General features: G+C 38.4%; 1 pseudogene; it reads left to right on the top strand.

Moving 5' to 3' along the window:
* Positions 1–5,548: 5,548 nt before the first annotated feature.
* On the top strand, positions 5,549–6,145 carry LOC112392671 (transmembrane emp24 domain-containing protein 2 pseudogene; annotated as a pseudogene).
* The last annotated feature ends 741 nt before the right edge of the window (positions 6,146–6,886 follow it).

Genomic DNA, 6,886 nt, shown 5'->3' with positions numbered 1-6,886 from the left:
AGAATTAATCTCCCAAATATACAAGCAGCTCATGCAGCCCATATCAAAAAAACAAACAACCCAATCCAAAAATGGGTGGAAGACCTATATAGACGCTTCTCCAAAGAAGATATACAGATTGCCAACAAACACATGAAAGGATGCTCAACACCACTAATCATTAGAGAAATGCAAATCAAAACCACAACGAGGTATCACCTCACACCAGTCAGAATGGCCATCATCAAAAAATCTACAAACAATAAATGCTGGAGAGAGTGTGGAGAAAAGAACCTTCTTGCACTGTTGGTGGGAATGTAAATTAAAACAGCCACTATGGAGAACAGTATGGAAGTCCCTTAAAAAACTAAAAATAGAACTACCACATGACCGAGCAATCCCACTACTGGGCATATACCCTGAGAAAACCATAATTTAAAAAGAGACATGTACTACAATGATCATCACAGCACTATTTACAATAGCCAGGACACGGAAGCAACCTAAGTGTCCACTGACAGATGAGTGGATAAAGAAGATGTGATACATATATACAATGGAATATTACTCAGCCATAAAAAGAAACAAAATTGAGTTATTTGTAGTGAGGTGGATGGACTTAAGAGTCTGTCATACAGAGTGAAGTAAGTCAGAAAGAGAAAAACAAATACCATATGCTAACACATATATATGGAATCTAAAAAAAAAAAGTTTCTGATGAACCTAGGGGCAGGACAGGAATAAAGACGCAGATGTAGAGAATGGACTTGAGGACACAGGGAGGGGGAAGGGTAAGCTGGGACGAAGTGAGAGAGTAGCATGGACATATATACACTATCAAATGTAAAACAGATAGCTAGTGGGAAGCAGCCACATAGCACAGGGAGATCAGCTCAGTGCTCTGTGACCACTTAGAGGGGTGGGATAGGGAAGGCGGGAGGGAGGGGATATGGGGATATATGTATACATATAGCTGATTCACCTTGTTATACAGCAGAAACTAACACAACATTGTAAAGCAGTTATACTCCAATAAAGATGTTTAAAAAAAAAATCTTACTGCTGCAAGTAATGTTATCCACTCCCAGTTCTTCTATTTGCATTTCTTCTCATTCATTCATAATCAAACCATGATGACCACATCAAAAATACAGGGATGTGTACAAGGAGGATTGTAGCAAAAGGATAGAAATGGGGAAAGGAAAATAGTTTGAAAAGCAGGAGGAAACGGCACTAAAATTAAAATACCAAGCTGATAGGAGTCTCTCACCTGTATCAGATCAGGGACTATGTCATCAGCAGTTTGATTACTCTTACATTTATTTAACTTTATGTCATTTTTTTACTACATAAATTTCTATAACAGGCCCACACTAACTTATGATGCAGAGACAGTGATCCCTGAAGGCAACCAGTATCATTTTAGAAAGGAAACCTTTTGACCCATGTACTCTGCACTCCACCCAGTAAGCCACTGACATTCCTAAAGAGTCAGTGGATCTGATACAGTATTAAATACAGGCTGCATCATGCAACAAAATTCACAACCACTGTACTCATTGTATCCCCTGCTTTAAGCACCAACTCAATATTTAATGCATACCTGTTAATGGCAAAGACACTGTTGTTGGCACTGACAGGGATACCTGGATTAATCTGGTATGATACAGACCCTTAAAGAATGCAGAGTAGGTGAGCCAAATGTGCACATGATAATGCAATTCAGAGTGTCATAAATTTATGAAAAATGTAGCACGAAAGCAAAAAAGAAGCATTCATTAATCTTAACAGGAAAAATGGAGGAAGATTTCATGGCAGGGTTAACTGGGACTCCTATGAAAAGTTTTCATTGTATTTCTTTTTTTATTTTCATAATTTTTTAAAATTACAAAAGTGATATATGTTCATTATTAAAAAATCAAAAAAATACAGATAAGCAAAAACCACAAATAAACCACTATATTTTAGTATATGCCATTTAAAATTTTGATTTATTTATAAAAATAAGAAGATATTTTACATTCTTTTCAGTAAGCAGCTTTCTTCAGGCAACAATATATTACACCCATCTTTCCATGTTATTTACTATACTTCTGCAACTGACTTTTATATTTAAAAGGTGCATATCACAAAAAGAGTACACAGTAAAAGCATGTCTCCCTCCCACCCCACCCCCATTATCTTATAGTTTTAAACAGAAGCAACCACTGTTACCAGTTTCTTGTGATGGTTCCACAAGTAGTCTATGAATATATGAGCATAAGTGTATATATTTCTCTTTAAATAAATGGCAGCAATGCACTCAGCTTTGTACCTTGCTTTTCTCCCCTTAGGCAGTACACTTATCATTGCCTTGTTCCTCCTAATGGCTGCAAAGTGTTCCATTACACAGATATATAATAACTTATTCATCTAGTACCCTTTGATGGACATTCAGAATATTTCCAACCTCTTGCTATTACAGTATTGCTAGACAGATCCTTAAAATGTAAACATGCACACATTTGTGAATATATCTGCAGAAAAATTGCTAGAAGTGGAGTTTTAAGGTCAAAGGATATGTATATTTTTAATTTCATAGATATTACCATAGTGTCCTCCATTCAGATGGTCCTAATTTCTACTCCTGCCAGCTACAAATGAGAATGCCTACCTATTCCCTACCTGTGGCTGCCCAGCAAGATACTATTTTCCATTCCCCTCCCTGACCACACACAGACAGGTGAGGTCACTTGTCTGGTAAATGGAATAAGGAATGTGAACAGAAATGTGTGTCATATCCAGGCCACAGAAACTGAGAAGAGAATATGCATTTTCCACCCTTTCTTTGCTTTTCTACCAGCTGGAAACAGAAGATTTCAAGGCCTTAGGGAAAGAGAGAGCCACATGATGCAAGGAACCCAACTTCCTGAATCACCATATAGAGAAAAACTGTCTATCAACCAGAAACATCCACATTGGACTACTACATGAGGGAGAAATAAATTTCTATTGCATTAAGCTTCTAAAATGTTGGTGTTTGTTATAATATCTTACTTTATGCTAACTAATATACCAAGAAACCCCTTTTTATATAAAACACCAGATCCACAGTCCAGAGGAATACACTTGGGAAATGCTGCTTAAGTATTTCAATGTTAAGTATGAAAATGCCTATTAAGAAAGTATCCTTCATTTCCTGGATTACCAAGAGCTGTTTTTTGTTTCTTTTTTTTTTTAAATCAAGAATGGGTATTGATTATCAAATACCTTTACAATGTCTGTGGAAAGGACCCTAAGATTTTTTCCTTTTACCTATTAAAGTGAGATATTGCATTAATATTTCCTAATGTTGAAATAGCCTCACATTTCTAAAATAAATTGGGTTTACTTGGTTATGGTATTTTTATATGATATTGAATGCAAAAAATAACCAGAACAAAATAATATACTGGGAAATTCTTTAAACATGATTTATAAATTTTAAATTTCAATTAAGGAAGTAAAAAGTAGAACAGACCTTTCTGAAGAACAAATTTGCCATCTGGAAAAGCAAGTGAATGAGTTAACATACTATCCAGGGCAAAAATAAAAAGAAATGGAATTCCTGAATGAAAAAAACAAACAAAAAAATAGAAACAGAAGGCAGGCCTAGAAGGCCTAAGCGGAAATAAAAGAAGTTCCAGAGGGAGAGCAGAGACCATACTGGAGAAAGCAATAATCAAAACACAGTACAACAGAATTAAAAAAAAAAACCACACAATACAAGAAAACTACCCTCAGGAGGAGACTAGAGTTGTCAGAACAAAAGCATTCACTGATTGCCAGTCAGGATAATTGAAAAAAGGCATACATATAGATATATCCTCATGAAATTTCTGAAGTTTAAGAATAAAGAAAAAAATATAAGCTTTCAGAAAGAAAGAACAGGTTACTTACAAATGAATGAGCACGAGGCTGGCAATGGGCACGGATAAGAACGTAGGCTCTGAAGTAAGACTACCTGGGTTCAGATCATGGTGTGAACTTGGTCAAGTATTTAACTTCTTTGCGCTTCTGTAAAACAGGGATGATGATAGTACTTAGCTTCTAAGGTTGGTTGGAAGCAGTATTTGAGATAACACATAGAAGGTCTGGCACATCATTTGAGTCACCCAATTCCTATCTGTTAACACTGAAAACTATATCAGAGAGTCAAAACTCTACACACTTTTGAGAGGACAAAAGCCTGCCCTCTCCCCAGAGCTTAATGTGTGGCACTAATGACCTGAAGAGCTGGCTGGACTAGCCCACCAGAATGCCTCTAGTGGTACCTGAGCTCTATGCTAGTGAGAAGTGAAATGATGGGCGAAGGAATCTCACTGATTATTGTTTAATGTGAACAAGGCAATGACAACAGGTTTTTGGCCTAGAGCGAAGATTATCAGAGAAGAAAAAGTTGTAGGCTCTGTCAAAAGCAAATGGACTCACAGTGGAATCTCTTGAAGTCAGTGAGGACTCTCCTACAGTATTACTGTTATTCAGGACGCTACAAAAAGTGAAACAGTATAGGACTTGTGGCTGCCTGATTTAGGTGTCATAAAAAGTTATTTCATTCATTTAGCAAATTCTTTGAGCACACCTATGTGTCAGGAACTACACTGGGGATCTAACTGTGAACAAGACACACCAAGCCCCTTCCTTTAAAGAGTTTACATATATGGGGACTTCCCTGGTGGCACAGTAGTTAAGAATCTGCCTGCCAACGCAGGGGACGTGGGTTCGACCCCTGGTCTGGGAAGATCCCACATGCTGTGGGGCAACTAAGCCCGTGTGCCACAGCTACTAAGCCTGAGCCTGCGAGCCACAACTACTGAGCCCATGCACCACAACTACTGAAGCCCACACACCTAGAGCCTTTGCTCCACAACAAGAGAAACCACCACAATGAGAAGCCTGCACACCACAACGAAGAGCAGACCCTGCTGGTTGCAACTAGAGAAAGCCTGCACAAAGCAACAAAGACCCAACAGAGCCAAAAAAAATTTTTTAATTAAAATATACATGCACCCCAATGTTCATTGCAGCACTATTTACAATAGCCAGATCATGGAAGCAACCTAAATGCCCATCGACAGAGGAATGGATGAAGAAGATGTGGTACCTATATATGATTGAATATTACCCAGCCATAAAAAGGAATGAAATTGTGTCATTTGCAGAGACGTGGATGGACCTAGAGACTGTCATACAGAGTGAAGTAAGTCAGAAAGAGAAAAGCAAATATCGTATATTAACGCGTATATGTGGTATCTAGAAAAATGGTACAGATGAACCAGTGTGCAGGGCAGAAATAGAGACACAGATGTAGAGAACAAACGTATGGACACCAAGGGGGGAAAGTGTGGGCGGGGGGAATGAATTGGGAGATTGGGATTCACGTATATACACTAATATGTATAAAATAGATAACTAATAAGAACCTGCTGTATAAAATTTTTTTAATTAAAAAAAAAAAAACCCCACAATATTGTGGAGAAGGCAGCAGTGGCAGCAGCAACGGCAGCTCTGGAGATGCAGTCCCGGTCCTGGCTTCAGCCCCAGTCCCATCATGGTGGCACTCGCTGAGCTCCTGGCCGCCCTCGTGGCCACAGCCTCCGGCTACTTTGTCACATGCCGAGGAGTGCTTCTTTGAGCAGGTCACCTTGGGCACCAAGATGGGCCTCATCTTCAAGGTGGCTGAGGGCAGCTTCCTGGACATCGACATGGAGATTACAGGGCCTAATAATAAATGAATTTATAAAGGAGACTAGGAGTCCAGTTGGAAATACACATTTGCTGCTCACATGGATGGAACATATAAGTTTTGTTTTAGCAATAGAATGTCCAACATGACTCCAAAGACAGTGATGTTCACCGTTGATATTGGGGAGGCCCCAAAAGGACAAGACATGGAAACAGAAGCTCACCAGAACAAGCTAGAAGAAATGATTAATGAGCTCACAGTGGCGATGACAGCTGTAAAGCATGAACAGGAATACATGGAAGTTCGGGAGAGAATACACAGAGCAGTCAATGACAGCACAAACAGCAGAGTAGTCCTTTGGTCCTTCTTTGAAGCTCTTGTTCTAGTTGCCATGACATTGGGACGGATCTACTACCTGAAGAGATTTTTTGTAGTCCGGAGGGTTGTTTAAAAAGCCTTTTCCTGATGGTCCCAAACTCATAATTCACTGTTTACCAAATATCTTGGGCATAATAATGTCATTAGTTTCTATGTTTTTATTTTCTGAACTGTACATTCAAAGCTTATGTTTCTTTGTGATTAATAGATATTGGGGAAAAACACTTTTTCAGGAAAATTATAGTGAAAATTTGACATTTGATTGGCATAATTTCATATTTGAATTCTTCCTCCATTATACAGGTCTTTCCAGAACTCAGACGCTGTAAGTTGAATATAGGTGTATAGTCCTTATTATATCTTCTTTCCTTTTGCTTTCATAATAAAATACAGTTTGTTCAGGATAGTACTTTACTGATAGCACTTTACTAAAATGACTGCATTCTTGGGATCCCTAATCCTGCAGTTCAAGTCATTAAAGATTCATTTTGTTGAATCTTTACGAGAAACAACAATCTGAATCTTGACATTTTCTGTCCAGCCGAAAATGGCAGAGCCCTGTGACTTACAGGATGCTACCAGGTGGTATTTTCATACTTTGTCTACCTTGTTTTTGCATTAAAGATAAGTCTTTAACCAACAACCTTTCCCTCCGCTAAAGTTTTACTCTGAACCTTAGAACTCAGTCACCTCCAGTTAAAATTGTTGACACAAGCAGCTAATAACCATTTTTTGGTTTCTGCCTAACCGTGTAAGAAGTCTCTATTAAAGCCAATTCTCTAGGTGTTTCAGTGAACTGTAGTTCCTTTTCTTTCTGTGCTGGCA

This window comes from Neophocaena asiaeorientalis, unplaced genomic scaffold, assembly GCF_003031525.2.
Source record: "Neophocaena asiaeorientalis asiaeorientalis breed wild unplaced genomic scaffold, Neophocaena_asiaeorientalis_V1.1 scaffold192, whole genome shotgun sequence".
Classification (NCBI taxonomy): Eukaryota; Metazoa; Chordata; class Mammalia; order Artiodactyla; family Phocoenidae; genus Neophocaena; species Neophocaena asiaeorientalis.
Note: the sequence above shows the minus strand (reverse complement) of the source record. Positions and strands in the feature narration are given on the sequence as shown.